This window comes from Amblyraja radiata, chromosome 15 (assembly GCF_010909765.2).
Source record: "Amblyraja radiata isolate CabotCenter1 chromosome 15, sAmbRad1.1.pri, whole genome shotgun sequence".
Classification (NCBI taxonomy): domain Eukaryota; kingdom Metazoa; phylum Chordata; class Chondrichthyes; order Rajiformes; family Rajidae; genus Amblyraja; species Amblyraja radiata.
This window is the reverse complement of record NC_045970.1, coordinates 22713833-22728204: the sequence shown is the minus strand read 5'-3', so window position 1 is coordinate 22728204 and position 14372 is coordinate 22713833.

The following is a 14372-nucleotide window of genomic DNA, read 5'->3' as shown; positions in this document are numbered from 1 at the left end:
CCGAGGAACCTGTTCCCCGATGGGCCAGGGACCGTCAGCTGCACCCTTCGCCTTATCCAGTGGCTGTCGGTTAACCCCCTTGGAGAGAGAGAGAGAGAATGTCCTCCAACGCTGCCGGGAGAGGTTCTGCGGAATTCCAGAGGGTGGGTTTGTGAAGTAAGATAGAAATAAGATTGAATTAATGTCCATAAATGAGCGACACCTGACCGCTGTTCAGATGACAGAATTTTAGATTAATTCATTGGTAGAATACTTAACAATTTATAGTTTATACACCCAGCGCTTCGTTTGCTTTTTCTTTATCACGAATGACCTTTGACAAATCACATGATTCCTTGCGTTTTTTAGAATACCAATCTCCCTCTGCCCTGTTTCCACACCTTCACACTTTGTTATCTACGTATCTCCCTCCCCCCCCCCCCCCCCGACGTCAGTCGGAAGAAGGGTCTCAACCCAAAACGTCACCCATTCCTTCTCTACAGAGATGCTGCCTGTCCCACTGAGTTACTCCAGGATTTTGTGTCTATACTCAACCGGTCAGGCAGCTTCTGTGGAGATAAATAAACAGATCGTTTCAGACGATGGAGAGATCGTTTCACACAAGATGGACACACAAAGCTGGAGTAACTCAGCAGGTCTGGCAGCATCTCTGGAGAGCAGGAATAGGCAACTATTTGGGTCAGGACCTTGTGAGCAGAAGAGAGAAAGTTGAAAAAGAGAGGATTGTGGTGGAGCAAAACCTGGCAAGTGATAAGTGGATGCAGGTAGTGGTGAGGGAGGTGGGGAGGGGGGTGCGTGAATGCAAATGGTTGGAGATGATGACATGAGTGTCAGATAAGGTGGGAAGGAAGAAGAGGAATGATATGGTTGGAAAGGGATAGGCAATGGAAGAGAGGGGATGGAAGAAACGGAAGGGAGGTATGAAAGGGTAATGTGGATGGGGGGGTGGAAAAGGAAAGGGGGGTGGGGAAGACTGGGAGATGGAAAGGATTGGAAAAGCGGGGGTGATGAAAGGGTGATTTGGATTCTGGGATGGAGGATGTGTACAAAGGAGGGGGAAGGGACAGGGAAAGGTGGGAGAAATGCATGTGCATGAGGGAGGGGGAGAGAAGTTGGGGAAGCACGGGGGGGGGGAGGAAAGCAGATAGGAGGTAGGGTAGTATTACTTAAAATTGACTAATACTGTTTATATCGTTGGGTTGTAGGCTACTTAAGTGGAATATGAAATGCCATTCTTGCAGTTTGTATGTGACTTCGCTGACAGAGAGAGCACTATGAACATGGGAGTGGGAGTTTAAATGGCTAACAACTGGGAACTTCAGCAGACAGAGCACATATTCAATGAAACAGTCACCTTATCTCGCTGTTCTCGCTGATGTAGAATAGGCCACATCAGGAGTACTAAGTGCAATAGACGAGGTTGGAAGAGATGCAAGTGAATCTTTGTCTCACCGGGAAGGGCTGTTGTGATTCCTGGATGGAAGTAAGAGATAAGGTGTAGGGACAGATGTTACATCTCCTGTAGTCGCAAAGTTTCCTGCAGTTCTGCTATTGGCCCCTCCGCTGTAAGTTCCTTTAATCCTCGCATCTCACTCCCAGCCATCGCATCCAACACATTATTCTCCAAATTTCCGCCACCTTCAACATGATTCCAACATCAGTCTTACCTTGCCATCTCCACCCTTTCTATAGAAAGCGCTCTTTGCAACTCCTTGGTTTGTTCATCTCAACTTGCCCCCTCCTGAGGCACTTTTACCTACAACCTCAAGAGATGTAACACCTATCCCCATACCTCCTCTTTCACTTTCATTCGGGGATCCCAACAGATTTGTGCCAGTTGATGTTTAAATTGTGACCGAGTCAACTGGTTTATTTCTGTAATATCAGTAAAAGGTAATATCAGAAAAATATACAGCAGGCTATGCACTGTCTGTAGAAAGAGAAACAAGTTTAACATTTCAGGTTGAAGATCCTTCATCAGAATTAGAAAATTGAGAATACATGTCAGTTTTCAGCATTAGTGTGAGGGACGGATCTGTACAACAAATGGAATCTAATAGGGTGAGGCTCGGGTTGCAGCGTGATTGCAATGTTTATATGGCCATCTGGTTAAACCTTAATGAGGGTTTTTAGTGAGGGAGAAAACAAAGGGACTTGTAAAGCTAAGAAATGCAGATTAGATCTGAATCCAAAGGGAGTACGGTGAAAATGCCCAACACCTCAGACAGTGTCTATAAATCGAGAAAATCCTATGGACACCTTACAGTAGAACAGTTCCGACACACTCTGTTAACCTAGAACACTCAGGGTTTTATTGACTGGATTTGAACATTTGATTTATTGGATGTACTTCTACTAATATCTCAACGCTCTTTCAACTTATTTTTTCACATGTTAGAGAATATGATACATTTTCCAGTGAATCGGTAAGTTGAAAAGATTAGTGAGTGGGGAGAGGGAGCACAGCAGACATTACATTGCGAGCCAAGTGCCAAACCATCAGGGTTTCATAACAGTTGCACAATTGATTAGTGGAATTTTTTGTACCTGAAATTGTTGAAATTCATCTAGACCTAAAGGCAACGGCTGCCAAGTGTCTTGGTAACAGATGAAATGATAATCCTCAAGCTGATTTAAACCTTGTTAGAACAGTTAGTGGAAACTGAAAAGCAGATCAGAGACTTGCAAATGGAATGTACCCTTCGGAATGGATTTCTTCAGAATGCTGAAAGGGACAGGAAGGGGAAACATGTGGTGGTGGAAATTCATGGAAGGTGGTTGACTTGAAAAGGATGATCTGATGATTGTAGCAGTTATCAGTGTGGCTCAAGGGCACCATATCCTTGCTCTGCCAGGAGAGGGTTAATAGCGAGGCCTGAGAAATAGGCCAGAAGTAGTCAAGGACTCGGTCAACTCTGCAAACGGGAAAGCCAAGGTTAAAAGACCTTCAAGGCAGGACAGACAAAAACTGTAGTTATGAAAGGTGTGGCACAATGACTAGGTTTGGATACTGAGCTGTATGTGGAATTTGCACTAATCTTTGTGACGAGATGCTCTGGTTTCCTCTCAAAGATGTGATGGTTGTTAGGTCAAAAGGATACTGAAAATTGTCAGTGGCAGTTGGATAATAGGAAAATCAATGAGATATTGATGGGCTTGTGTGAGAGAGAATGGGTACAAAGAAGCAAATGAAGAACATGAAGGGTCTCGTTCATTCCTTCTCTCCAGAGATGCTGCCTGTCCCGCTGAGTTACTACAGCTTTTTGTGTCTATCTTTGAAGAATATGATTGATCTTGAAGCTGGCATTGACTTGATGGACTGAATTACCTTTTTCCACGTCATAAACACATACAAAATTAGGTCCTTGCAGTAAGCACAGTGGGAGGAAATTTAGTTGAGATCTGTAGGCTGGTAGTAGATCAATGTGCCAATCTATGCTCTGGGATGGGGAAAAATATCCAGAAAGGGAAGAGCCAAAGTCAGTTAAAAGTGTGAGAGTGGTGCAAATTGGCAACTAATATAAAAAGAGCATGCAAATAGTTCAGGATTTTTTGCTCTTTCAGAAGGGAGCGGTGGAGCTGAAAAATGGAAGATGAAGAGCCATCTAGGGGCCATTTCAAGCAATTACAAAGTCACATCAGCGTGGGGTAAATTGAATTGGAAATGTGGAGCAGGGGTAATCTTTTGCAGCCTCGTTAATTACAAGTTCCCAATATTGACGATGTGTTCCCTCTCATCAGTCTGTATACAATCACGTATAATCACAATAAACACAGCTATCCCTTCGGTTACATTGATCCATCAAAATTTATTTAAAAAATAATGCTGGGTGTATCAACCAATTTCAAAAGAAACATAAAGATCATGTTTTCCCCTTCCCTTCGCTGATGTAGAAACATAAAAAAATAGGTGGAAGAATAGGCCATTCACCCCTTCGAGCCAGCACCGCCATTCAATATGATCATGGCCGATCATATAAAATCAGTATCCCGTTCCTGCTTTTCCCGCATATCTCTTCTTCAATTGGGATTTTTTTTAAGGGTGACTTTTTTTCTCCACTTCCAATGCTGTCTGGCTGCTTTTTGTCACCTACATTAATATACACAGATATAAAATGGTTGGAAAACAGGTACCTTTTCTGGATTTTGAAATCCCTAAACAAAAGATTAATTTGAAGTCAGATAATTATTACAAAGCAATGTATTCAAATGTCAAGAAACAATTAGTAACTTAAATTGTTTGACTGAATCTAGTTACTCCACACAGCATAAACATTCTGAAATTTAGTTAAACATCACAATGGCAACACGATCCTGAAGACTTGAATAATTTTAAGAACATAGCTTTTGGAGTGAATCCTCAATAATTTTAGGCAAAAATGTAAAAACTTCTTGGAGAGGTACTAACTAAAAATCCAATTGCAATTTTTTCAATTTAATTTTTATTCAATTCATTCATATGGTGAGAATGTTGTTAACAACATTCATTTATTGCCCATTCTTAATTACACTTGACTTGAGAAAACAGTTAAGAATTAATTCATTGCTGCATCATAAGGTACCCATCACATAACATGAGTATGGCTATGTCCATATTAGTGAACCAGACGAGTTGTGTTTTTATATCTATCCTGCTACCATTATCAAGACTAACTTTAAAATTTGCAAAGATGCAACAGGCCAGAAAAATAGACTGCTTAAGATAAATACGTACAAAATGAAGAGTATTAATGCATTTCTTTTTTCTTTTAAAAAAAAATGTATATATATACTAGACCAAGTGCAGAGGGGAGAGAAGAAAGGGAGGGGAGGGGAGGATGGAGGGGAGAATGTGGAGGGAGGGATGGGGGAGGGAGATGGGGGGTGGGGGGAGATAAGTAGCAGAATATGGTGGGAGGGGGAGAGGTGTAGGGGAGTGGTGGAAGTGGGAGAGAGGGATGGGGGTGGGAGGAGGAGGGGGAGAAGAGGGAGAGGGGTGAGGAGATGGAGAGGGGGAGGATAGAGGTGTAGGGACGGGAGGAGGGGGGGCTGGGGGAGGGGGAGAGAGGTGTGGGGGAGGGGGAGAGGTGTGAGGGGGAGGATGGGGATGGGGTAGGGAAGGGAGGGGGAAGAGTGTGGAGGGAGGTGGAGAGGGGTGGGGGGAGAGGGGAAAGTGGGGAGGGAGAATGGGAGGGGTAGGGGGGAGAGAAGTGGAAGAGGGAGGAGGGAGGGAGGGGGAGAGGGGTAGGGGGGAGTGGTGGAAGAGGGACAGAGGGGTAGGGGGCGGGGGGAGAGAGGGAATGGGGTGGGGGAGAGGGATGGGGTAGAGGGAGAGGGGCGAGGAGATGGAGAGGGGGAGGAGAGAGGGGTGGGGGAGCGGAGGAGAGAGGGGAGGGAGATGGGGTAGGGGTAGAGGGGGAAGAGTGTGGATGGAGGGGGAAGGGGGTGGGGGAGAGAGGGAAGGGGGTGGGGGAGAGGGAAAGGGGTGGGGGAGAGAGGGAAGGGGGTGGGGGAGAGAGGGATGGGGTGGGAGGAGAGGGAGAGGGGGGGGAGAGGGATGGGGAGATAGGCGTGGGGGAGGGAGGGGAAACAGTGGGGAGGGAGAGTGGAAGGGGGAGGGGTAGGGACAGTCCATCTGTTCCCCATTCCCTATCACCCCCAATCCTCTTTCTCTATTCCCACACGTGATGATGCGCTTCGACACAGGCTGCGGGGGTGGGGGGGGGGAGGGGCTGGGGCTGCTGCACAGGCATATGTAAATGGAGGATGCGGGGGTGGGGGGGAGATGCGGTGAAGAGGGGGGGAGAGGGGTGAGGAGAGAGGGAGAATGAGAGGGGGGAAGGGGAGGAGAATGGGGGTGGGGGTGGTAGGAGAGGGGTGAGGAGATGGAGAGGGGGAGGAGGGGAGGGGGAGAGATGTGTGGGGGTAGGGGAAAGAGGGGGAAGAGTGTGGAGGGGGAAGGGGGGGAGGAGGGGGAGGGGAGTTGGGAGATGGGGTAGGGGAGAGAGGGATGGGGGTGGGAGGGAGAGATTGAGAGGGGGAGAGAGGGGAGGGGAGGGGGAGAGGTATATATAAAACTCTGTGTGCGTGTGCGCGTTTCGTGTGTATTTCTGCCTGACTTGTGGTTGCCAGCCTTTGATTCGTTGCTACGCCATCATCACATGCAGAAACGCCGAGATTTTTCCATTTCGGTAGAGATTTCACTTTTCATTCCAAATATCCACTCCTGATTAAATTTCGTCGTGTTTATGTACACATTTTTAATAAAATCCTTCTCGCCCCCCCCCCCCCCCCCCCCCCCCCCCAAAATACCCCAGCCCCAGCCCCTCCCCCCCACCCCCGCAGCCTGTGTCGAAGCGCGTCATCACGTGTGTGGGAATAGAGAAAGAGGATTGGGGGTGAAAGGGAATGGGGAACAGATGGACTGTCCCTACCCCTCCCCCTTCCACTCTCCCTCCCCACTATTTCCCCACGCTCCCCCCCACCCCTCTCCCCCTACACTCTTCCCCATCCCTCCCCCACACCTCTCCCCCTCCCAGTCTATCTATCTATCTATCTGTCTATCTATATATATATATATATATAAAAGAGAAGTTTGAGTTCTGGACTTTGCTTTGAGGATGAATTCGTAGGACTCATCTAATAATGTTCAAGATTGTGCCAGGATAGATGGATGGAAGGATTATGGGTATGTCTATCGATTTTTAGATTAGAACTATTACATTTTAACTTGAAGCAATTAAAAACTAGCTTACATGATATATAATTTACAAATGTTTAAATATTCTTAATTTCAGTCAGCATTATTTGATACATGTTTTGAACAGTTTTCTGCTCCCACTTTAATTTCAAGGCTCACTTCCAACATTTTATTTTCATCAAAGACACCACTGAAAAAGTTAATGGTCCTTGACAAAAAGCAATTCTGCTTTTGAAAGCATCAAGATCAGAATTTATGGTACAAGTGAGAGCTGACGACGATTTTCTGAGTGACAAATTTTCAAGACCTATCATTACAATCTTACAATCTTCATACATTAACCCACAATTTCATTGCTACCATCAAGTCACGATTCCTTTACTAACAATAGGCAAGTTATCCTGCAAAGGAATACTTGGATTTTACTTTAAAATAGGTACCCTGCCAGGGCTCTCACTTAACTTTTTTCCCTGTTGCCAGCCGGGCAACCTAGGCAGATTTTTAGGTTGCCAAATGACAGTTAGGCGGTCATTTAAGACGGCTTGCTTGACGCGTGCGATAATGTGCTGGGACGAAGTGCATAGTTACCAGTCGGAATTATGCTCAATGAAGCATTCACATATTATTTCTGCTTCAAATAAAGTCACAAACTAAACATATTCACCAATCAAGACATGATATATACCACAATGACATGCAGCAAAATTACAATACAGTAATTTACAAGCAATTACAAGCAATTTCTATTATTTCTTTCCACTTCCAAACAAAAATGTGGTTTGATTATTCAGCGTATGATCAACCTGTGCCAATAAATCCTGGACCATGGTAACATATATGCTTAACTCTGTGCACTACAGACTGATGCAAGCATGTTCTCTGTGAAGGACCGAAAATTATCATGACATGGCCATAGCATGGGTCGTTATTGCTATTGGTACAGAAACACTCTCGCTTCCCACATAATGTATCCACAACAAAATATACAGGTTGCAAGGAAATATCAAAACTACTTTTTATGATAATAGCTGTTAAAACGGGGGATGTCAGTGGGGTTGAATGGGGGGATCAGTACGGGATGGACGGGGGGGATCAGTACAGGATGAATGGGGGGGGGGAATCAGTGCAGGGTGGATGGGGGGGGGGGTCAGTACAGGATGAATGGGGGGGATCAGTACAGGATGAATGGGGTAGACAAAAATGCTGGAGAAACTCAGCGGATGAGGCAGCATCTATGGAGCGAAGGAAATAGGCAATGTTTCGGGTCGAGACCCTTCTTCAGACTGATCCCCCCATTCTTCTTGAATGGGCGGGATCAGTACAGGATGAATGGGGGAGGTCAGTACAGTGGATCGGAGGGTCTGCAGGATGAATGGGGGGTTTACTACAGGATGAATGGGTGGATCACTACAGGATGGATGGGGGGTCGGTGCAGGATAAATGGAGGGAGGGTCAGTACCGGGTGGATGGATGGGAGCAGGGCAGGATGAATGGGAGGAGCAGTGCAGGATAAATGGGGGGTGGCAGGGGGTGGATAGGGAGATCAATGCAGGATGAATAGATGGGAGGGGGGTAGATGGGTAGGGGAGCACAGGGGATGTCAGTGAGGACTGAATAGAGGCGGGAATGGGGATCAGTGTGGGATTGAGAGGAGGGGTCTCAGGATAAAGGGGGGGAGAGAGAGAGAGAGAGAGATACAGAGAGAGACACACACACAGACAGCGAGGGAGACAGAGCGAGACAGACAGACAGACAGACAGAGAGAGAGAGACAGAATGTTGACCAACATGCACATATGTACGCAAACACTAATTGACATTAACTAACACTAAGAAATTAATGAATTGCTAAACTTGCTATTGTGTTGTACTGCTTACAGCTGCAAGAACGTGTAGCAATCAATAAAGGGCTATAGGCCTATTGCGAGTTTATATACAGGGACATATCTATCCATGCACTATACTTGCATTTATACTTATGCATTTTAAATATGTATGTCATGTTTTATACTTTGGCAATATAACAATGTTTTTTTTATCATGCCAATAAAGTTTTAAAATTGAATTGAATTGAATTGACAGAGAGAGAGACAGAGAGAGACAGACAGAGAGAGAGAGAGACAGCGAGACAGCGAGAGAGACACCTAAGGTACTGGAAGAGAGAAGGTGGGTGACGGTGAGGGAAACATGGTATGGTGTTGTACCTCTTGTGAACAGGTTCACTCACTTAGAAGCTGTCAGGACAGAAGACGTTGTCACACTGAGCGGCGGACTGGCTTGCGAAGCAAAAAGGGCTGTTGAGCCAAAACCAAAGAGGCCAACGTCAGGCAACGCCATTGTAGTTGGAGACTCCATTGTGAGAGGTACGGACATGGGTTTCTGCAGGAACAGACGGGATTCGAGGACGGTGTACTGCCTCCCTGGTGCCAGGATCCAGGATGTCACGGACAGAGTGCAGAAAATCCTCAAGGGCGAAGGTGAACAGCCGGAAGTGGTAGTGCATGTCGGCACGAACAATGTCGGAAATAAGGGGATGAATATTCTGCAGCGTGACTTTAGAGAGCTCGGAAAAATGCTGAAAAGCAGGACCTCCAGGGTTGTAATCTCCGGTTTGCTTCCAGTTCCTCGTGCTGGCGAGAGCAGGAACATGGAGATACGGGACCTGAATGTGTGGCTGCGGAATTGGTGCAGGGGGCAGGGATTTAAATTCTTGGATCACTGGGATCTGTTTTGGAGTAAGGGAGAACTGTACAAAAGGGACAGATTGCATCTTAACAGGTGGGGAACCAGCATTCTGGCAGGCAGGTTTGCCACTGCTACATGGGTGGTTTTAAACTGAATAAGGGGGGTGGGGTGTCAAATGGGATAGTCAAGGACGGAGTTAAAGGGAAAGAGAGTAAAGGGATGGTTAATGACCCCAGAATTAATGGGAAAAGAAGCTCAAAGGGATAGAAGAGTATGGCCAAGTGTAATAGGGATCGATGTGAAAGGTGAGAAACGTAAAGGAATTAAAAGTATTGTATATGAATGCGAAGTATAAGAAGTAAAGTAGTTGAGCTTGAGGCTGTTAGAGGTTGGTAGATATGACATTGTGGGGATTACTGAGACGCGGCTGCAGGAGGATCGGACCTGGGAACTTAATATTGAGGGTTATACATCCTATAGAAAGGACAGGCTGGCGGGCAGAGGGGGGGGGGGGGGGGGGTAGCTCTGCTGGTGAGGGATGGAATTCAGTCCCTTGCGAGGGAAGACATAGGGACTGACGAGGTAGAGTCACTGTGGATTGAGTTGAGGAATTGTAAAGGCAAGAAGACACTAATTGGTGTTATCTACAGACCCCCAAATAGTAGCCCGGATGTAGGGTGTAAGTTGCAGCAGGAGTTAAAACTGGCATGTAACAAAGGTAATGCCACTGTGGTGATGGGGGATTTCAATATGCAGGTAGACTGGGAAAATCGGGTTGGTTCAGGACCCCAAGAAAGAGAGTTTGTAGAGTGCCTCAGAGCTGGATTCTTAGAGCAGCTTGTAATAGAGCCGACCAGAGAAAAGGCAATTCTGGATTTAGTGTTGTCCAATGAACCAGATATGATAAGAGAACTCGAGGTAAAGGAACCGCTTGGAGGTAGTGATCATAATATGATTCGTTTTAATCTGCAATTTGAGAAGGAGAAGGTTAAATCGGAAGTGTCAGTAATGCAGTTGAACAAAGGGGACTATGAAGGCATGAGAGGGGAGCTGGCCAAGGTAGACTGGAAAGAGATCCTAGCAGGAATGACGGTGGAACAGCAATGGCATGAATTTCTGGGCATTATCCGGAAGACGCAGGATCATTTCATTCCAAAAAGGAAGAAAGATTATAAGGGGAGCAGGAGGCAACCGTGGCTAACAAGAGAAGTTAGGGATAGAATAAAACTAAAAGAAAAGATGTATAACACAGCAAAGAGTAACCGGAAGCCAGAGGATTGGGAAACTTTCATAGGACAACAGAAGGAAACAAAACGGGCAATACGGGCTGAAAAGATGAAGTATGAAGGGAAGCTGGCCAGGAATATAAAGAAGGACAGTAAAAGCTTCTTTAGATATGTTAAGGGAAAAAGAGTAGCAAAGTCAAATGTGGGTCCCTTGAAGGCAGACACGGGTGAAATTATTATGGGCAACAAGGAAATGGCAGAAGAGTTGAATAGGTACTTCGGAACTGTCTACACTAAGGAAGACACAAACAATCTCCCAGATGTACTGGAGGACAGAGGATCTAAGGGGGTAGAGGATCTGAAAGAAATTCTCATTAGGCGAGAAATAGTATTGGGTAGGCTAATGGGACTGAAGGATGATAAATCCCCTGGGCCTGATGGTCTGCATCCCAGGGCCCTCAGGGAGGTGGCTCTAGAAATAGTGGACGCATTGGTGATCATTTTCCAATGTTCAATAGATTCAGGATCAGTTCCTGTGGATTGGAGGATAGCTAATGTTATCCCACTTTTCAAGAAAGGAGCGAGAGAGAAAACGGGGAATTACAGACCAGTTATCCTGACCGGTGGTGGGAAAGATGCTGGAGTCAATTATTAAAGAGGTAATAATGGGGCATTTGGATAGCAGTAAAAGGATTAGTCCAAGCCAACATGGATTTATGAAAGGGAAACCATGCTCGACTAATCTTCTGGAATTTTTTGAGGATGTGACGTGTTCAAAGTAACATTAGCAAATTTGCAGATGACACAAAGCTGGGTGGCAGTGTGAACTGTGAGGAGGATGCTATGAGAATGCAGGGTGACTTGGACAGGTTGGGGGAGTGGGCAGATACATGGCAGATGAATAATGCGGATAAATGTGAGGTTATCCACTTTGGTATCAAAAACAGGAAGGCAGATTACTATCTAAATGGCGTCAAGTTGGGAAAAGGGGAAGTACAACGGGATCTGGGGGTCCTTGTACATCAGTCTATGAAAGTAAGCATGCAGGTACTGCAGGCAGTGAAGAAAGCGAATGGCATGTTGGCCTTTATAACAAGAGGAATCGAATATAGGAGCAAAGAGGTCCTTCTGCAGTTGTACAGAGCCCTAGTGAGACCACACCTGGAGTATTGTGTGCAGTTTTGGTCCCCAAATTTGAGGAAAGACATTCTTGCTATTGAGGAAGTGCAGCGTAGGTTTACAAGGTTTATTCCCGGGATGGCAGGACTGTCATATGCTGAGAGAATGGAGCAGCTGGGCTTGTACACTCTGGAGTTTAGAAGGACGAGAGGGGATCTCATTGAAACATATAAGATTGTTAAGGGCTTGGACACTCTAGAGGCAGGAAACATGTTCCCGATGTTGGGGAGTCCAGAACCAGGGGCCACAGTTTAAGAATAAGGAGTAAGCCATTTAGAACGGAGATGAGGAAACACTTTTTCTCACAGAGAGTGGTGAGTCTGTGGAATTCTCTGCCCCAGAGGGCGGTGGAGGCAGGTTCTTTGGATGCTTTCAAGAGAGAACTAGATAGGGCTCTTAAAGATAGCGGAGTCAGGGGACATGGGGAGAAGGCAGGAACGGGGTATTGATTGGGGATGATCAGCCATGATCACATTGAATGGCGGTGCTGGCTCGAAGGGCCAAATGGCCTACTCCTGCACCTATTGTCTGACCAGTCTTAAGGGTTTTGATCCAAAACGTCACCCACTCCTTCTCTCCAGAGATGCTGCCTGACCCGCTGAGTTACTCCAGCATCTGTGTGTCTGTCATCAATCCACGTTCTCCAGAGATGCTGTCTGACTCTTTCAGTTACTCCAGCATTTGTGTGTCAATCATCAATCCATCCATGTGCATCTCCAGAGATGCTGCCTGATCCACTGAGTTACTCCATCATTTTTGTGTCTATCATCTATCCACGTTCTTCTCCGGAGATGCTGCCTGACCCTCTGAGTTACTCAGGCATATGTGTCTATCATCCGTCCATCCACGTTCTTCTCCAGAGATCCTGAACCAGGGGCCAGTCTTAGAATAAAGGGGAGGTCATTTAAGATTGAGGTGAGAAAAAACTTTTTCTCCCAGAGAGTTGTGAATTTATGGAATTCCCTGCCACAGAGGGCAGTGGAGGCCACGTCACTGGATGGATTTAAGAGAGAGTTAGATAGAGCTCTAGGGGCTAGTGGAGTCAAGGGATATGGGGAGAAGGCAGGCAAGGGTTATTGATCGGGGACGATCAGCCATGATCACAATGAATGGCAGTGCTGGCTCGAAGGGCCGAATGGCCTCCTCCTGCACCTATTTTCTATGTTTCTATGACAAGTAAAATGGATGAAGGGGTGCCAGTGGATGTAGTGTATCTAGACTTTCAGAAAGCCTTTGATAAGGTTCCGCATGGGAGACTGGTGACTAAAATTAGAGCGCATGTGATTGGGGGTAGGGTGTTGACATGGATAGAAAATTGGTTGGCAGACCGGAAGCAAAGAGTAGGAGTGAACGGGTCCTTTTCAGAATGGCAGGCAGTGGCGAGTGGAGTGCCGCAAGGCTCGGTGTTGGGGCCGCAACTGTTTACCATATATATTAATGATTTGGAAGAGGGAATTAGGAGCAACACTAGCAAGTTTGCGGATGACACAAAGCTCGGTGGCAGTGTGAACTGTGAAGAGGATGTTAGGAGGTTGCAGGGTGACCTGGACAGGTTGAGTGAGTGGGCAGATGCAGTATAATATAGATAAATGTGAGGTTATCCACTTTGGTGGCAAAAACAAGGGGGCAGATCATTATCTCAATGGGGTTAGGTTAGGTAAGGGGGCGGTGCAGCGAGACCTGGGCGTCCATTTACACCGGTCACTGAAAGTTGGCATAGGTACAGCAGGCAGTGAAGAAAGCTAATGGAATGTTGGCCTTCATAACAAGAGGATTTCAGTATAGGAGTAAAGATGTTCTTCTGCAGTTGTATAGGGCTCTGGTGAGACCACATCTGGAGTATTGTGTACAGTTTTGGTCTCCTAATTTGAGGAAGGACATCCTTGTGATTGAGGCAGTGCAGCGTAGGTTCACGAGATTGATCCCTGGGATGGCGGGATTGTCATATGAGGAAAGATTGAAAAGACTAGGCTTGTTTTCACTGGAGTTTAGGATGAGGGGGCATCTTATAGAAACATATAAAATTATAAAAGGACTGGTCAAGCTAGATGAAGGAAAAATGTTGCCAATGTTGGGCGAGTCCAGAACCAGGGGCCACAGTCTTAGAATGTGTTTTTGATTTTCTGTTTTTGGAATGAATTCTGTTTTTAATTTGTGTCTCTGTGATGTCTTTATTACTTATTTTATTCTGATTATATGTTTTACTATGTAAGGTGTCCTTGAGATTTTGTATGAAAGGCGCCCATTAAATATAAAATTTATTATTATTATTATAGAATAAAGGGGAGGTCATTTAAGACTGAGGTGAGAAAAAAATGTTTTCACCCAGAGAGTTGTGAATTTATGGAATTCCCTGCCACAGAGGGCAGTGGAGGCCAAGTCACTGGATGGATTTAAGAGAGAGTTAGCTAGAGCTCTATGGGCTAGTGGACTCAAGGGATATGGGGAGAAGGCAGGCACGGGTTATTGATAGGGGACGAACAACCATGATCATAATGAATGGCGGTGCTGGCTCAAAGGGCCGAATGGCCTCCTCCTGCACCTATTTTCCAGGTTTCTAGACAGAGAGACAGAGATGGAGAGGGACAGAGACAGAGGGACAGA